This window comes from Oryx dammah, unplaced genomic scaffold (assembly GCF_014754425.2).
Source record: "Oryx dammah isolate SB20612 unplaced genomic scaffold, SCBI_Odam_1.1 HiC_scaffold_19, whole genome shotgun sequence".
NCBI classification, from domain to species: Eukaryota; Metazoa; Chordata; class Mammalia; order Artiodactyla; family Bovidae; genus Oryx; species Oryx dammah.
The window spans coordinates 59,333,240-59,337,082 of NW_024070203.1; positions in this window are offsets into that span (position 1 = coordinate 59,333,240).

Genomic DNA, 3,843 nt, shown 5'->3' on the forward strand with positions numbered 1-3,843 from the left:
CATACTTAACACTCATACTTAACACTCCATTATTAATCCTGAAAGTCTGTCCATTTGCCTTATTGCTCTCTTAATCTAATCTCTACTTTTAATCTAACCTCTCCTACCTACACTATATATTTTATGTCATAGAGAATTATGTTTTGAAAGTCTAGCAATTCTGATGATTAAGTCTATGAAGTTGTGTTTAAATCTTAAAGAACTCTGTTACCGTGTGTTGATCATCTACTTCTGTAACAGTTTTGTTTTTGCTTTGGTTGTTGGCTGAGCTAGGTCTTCACTGTAGCACACGGGCTTTCTTTAATTGTGTGAAGGGGGCCTACTCTCTAGTTGCAGTGTGTGGGCTTCTTATTATGGTGGCTTCTCTTGTTGTTGAGCCCAGACTCTGGGTGTGCAGGCTTCAGCAGTTATGGTGCCTGGGCTCAGAAGTTGTAGGCTCTAGAGCATGGGCTCAGTAGTTATGGCACATGGGCTTAGCTGGCAGCACTGCATGTGAAATCTTCTCAGACCAAGAATCGAACCCATGTGCCCTGCATTGGCAGGTAGCTTTTTAACCACTAGACCACCACGGAAGTTCTGTAAATGTTTTAAACATTTAATCTGTATTGGTTGAGGGAAATAACATTGAAAATAATAACAGTGCTTGCACCCCTTCCCTACTTAGCTTGGAATTTCAACAGCTATCCTTATTGCCAGCCTCTTAAAGTCCCCATTCAGTTTAGTTCAGTTCAGTCACTCAGTCGTGTCTGACTCTTTGTGACCCCATGAACCACAGCACACCAGGCCTCCCTGTCCATCACCAACTCCCAGAGTCCACCCAAACCTATGTCCATTGAATTGGTGATACCATCCAGCCATCTCATCCTCTGTTGTCCCCTTCTCCGCCTGCCCTCAATCTTTCCCAGCATCAGGGTCTTTTCCAATGAGTCAGCTCTTCGCATGAGGTGGCCAAAGTATTGGAGTTTCAGCTTCAACCTCAGTCCTTCCAATGAACAGCCAGGACTGATTTCCTTTAGGATGGACTGGTTGGATCTCCTTGCAGTCCAAGGGACTCTGAAGAGTCTTGTCCAACACCACAGTTCAAAAGCGTCAATTCTTTGGCACTCAGCTTTCTTTATAGCCCAACTCTCACATCCAATACATGACCACTGGAAAAACCTAAAAGACGATGCTGTGAAAGTGCTGCGCTCAATATGTCAGCAAATTTGGAAAACTCAGCAGTGGCCACAGGACTGGAAATGGTCAGTTTTCATTCCAATCCCTAAGAAAGGCAATGCCAAAGAATGCTCAAACTACCGCACAATTGCATTCATCTCACACGCTAATAAAGCAATGCTCAAAATTCTCCAATATGTGAACTGTGAACTTCCAGATGTTCAAGCTGGTTTTAAAAATGGCAGAGGAACCAGAGATCAAATTGCCAACAATCAGCTGGATCATGGAAAAAGCAAGACAGTTCCAGAAAAACATCTATTTCTGCTTTATTGACTGTGCCAAAGCCTTTGACTGTGTGGATCACAGTAAACTGTGGAAAATTCTGAAAGAGATGGGAATACCAGAGCAGCTGACCTGCCTCTTGAGAAACCTATATGCAGGTCAGGAGGCAACAGTTAGAACTGGACATGGAACAACAGACTGGTTCCAAATAGGAAAAGGAGTATGTCAAGGCTGTATATTGTCACCCTGCTTGTTTAACTTATATGCAGAGTACATCATGAGAAACACTGGGCTGGAAGAAGCACAAGCTGGAATCAGGATTGCAGGGAGAAATATCAATAACCTCAGATATGCAGATGACACCACCCTTCTGGCAGAAAGTTAAGAGGAACTAAAGAGCCTCTTGATGAAAGCGAAAGAGGAGAGTGAAAAAATTGGCTTAAAACTCAACATTCAGAAAACAAAGATCATGGCATCCAGTCCCATCACTTCATGGCATATAGATGGGGAAACAGTGGAAACAGTGTCAGACTTAATTTTGAGGGGCTCCAAAATCACTGCAGATGGTGATTGCAGCCATGAAATTAAAAGACACTTACTCCTTGGAAGGAAAGTTATGACCAACCTAGACAGCATATTAAAAAACAGAGACATTACTTTGACAACAAAGGTCCGTCTAGTCAAGGCTATGTTTTTTCCAGTAGTCAAAGTCGCCATTAAAAAATAACAAAAAAAATTGCCCAACTAAAATAGGAGTTACCTGATGAAGCTTTGAGTTCCTGTTGCCATGACCACTAGGGTAATGGACTCCAGCTTGTGAGTTGAACCTTGCCCCAAGCCAAAATCAGGTGACCCAGCATAAGTGGAGCAGAAAGCTGCTCACTTTCTTATCCACCTGTTGCTACAACACAAGAAAGTTAAAAGTGAGTTGTATAGTGTGAAAACACCGGAAGGGTCCAGGGCAGTTGAAAAACTAGCACACAACTGGGCTGGATTAAAAGCACTAGGTGTCCACATCCAAAGATGATGATCCTACTCTCCTCCTCTGGCTTGGAGCTTGATTTCTAGCTCAGGGTGCCATTCATTAGGGGGAAAACATTATAGGGGAAAATAATTTTGATAATGATAATGAAGATATTAAGTAATAAAACTTAGATTACTTGTAATAGGCCATGTGGCATTCCAAAAGCTTCTACACATACTAATTCATGAATCCTCTCAACAATCCTCTCAGGTGATAAACCAAAAGCACAGTGAGAGGCTGTTACTTACTCATGGTCATACAAGCAGAAATTGGCAGGGCCTTGTTGTAAAGCCCTTAAATTTGGGGCAGGATGAAGACCTTTTCTTATAGTAATAGTGTTATCCTACATAATACAGAGGATCAGGGAAGACTCTTGAGGAGGTGACTTTTCAACTAAGATGTGTAAGATTATCTAACAAAACAGAAATAAAGTTAGGGATGTAGGAAACAAAATTTACGGTAACCAGGGGGTAAGAGGGTGGCGGATAAATGGAAAGATTGGGATTGACATATACACACTACTACATATAAAATAATAAGGACCTACTGTAGCACAGAGAACTCTACTCAATACTCTGTAATGGCTATTTAGGAAAAGAACGAGTGGATAGATTGTGTGTGTGTATAACTGATTCACTTTGCTATATACCTAAAACATTGAAAATCAACTATACTCCAATAAAACATTTTTAAGTTAAAAGCAAAAGAAATCAGACAAAAGGGGAAGGGATGGAATTGCGAGACTGTTTTAAGCACGGGGGCCAACGAGTGGAAAAATCGTTGAGGCAGGAGCGTTCGTAGTGCATTTGGTAATTTAAAAGGCAGAGTGACTGGAGCACAGTGAGGTAGAGAGGGGCCAGGAAGCTTGAGCAGGAGGCGGGGGCAAGACCATTGTATTTTCTTAAGCACTTTGGGAAATAGCACTTAGGCAGATATTATCTTATTATATAGTCATTAGATTCCAGACCCTAAAACGTGTTTCAAAGACCGTCTATAAATATAGGTTGACTGAATGAATGAACTCCTGCATTTAAATAACTTATATAATGGTTTTATGCTACCTTAGTTGCTACAGAATCATTAAAATGAATGTGTCAGGGGCACATAAAACTGCACAGAGACAAGTTGTCTTTTTTTTTCCCCTTTAAAATAAGCCAAAGAATAAAACTGAATCCAATTAGCGCTTCACTGGCAAGCACTGCGCGCAAGCCACTTGCCAGGGTCGCGAAACTAGAAGACCCTCTAGCAAGAGAACCCCCTTTGCGCTTGCTCAGTCCGGGGCTGCTCAACCAGAGGGCGGGTTCCTAGGAAAAGGAAATGGTCGCTGCGCCTGCGTCGCTCCTTCTGGGTCCTAGGCTGGCTGCGCAGGCGCACAGGGGCCA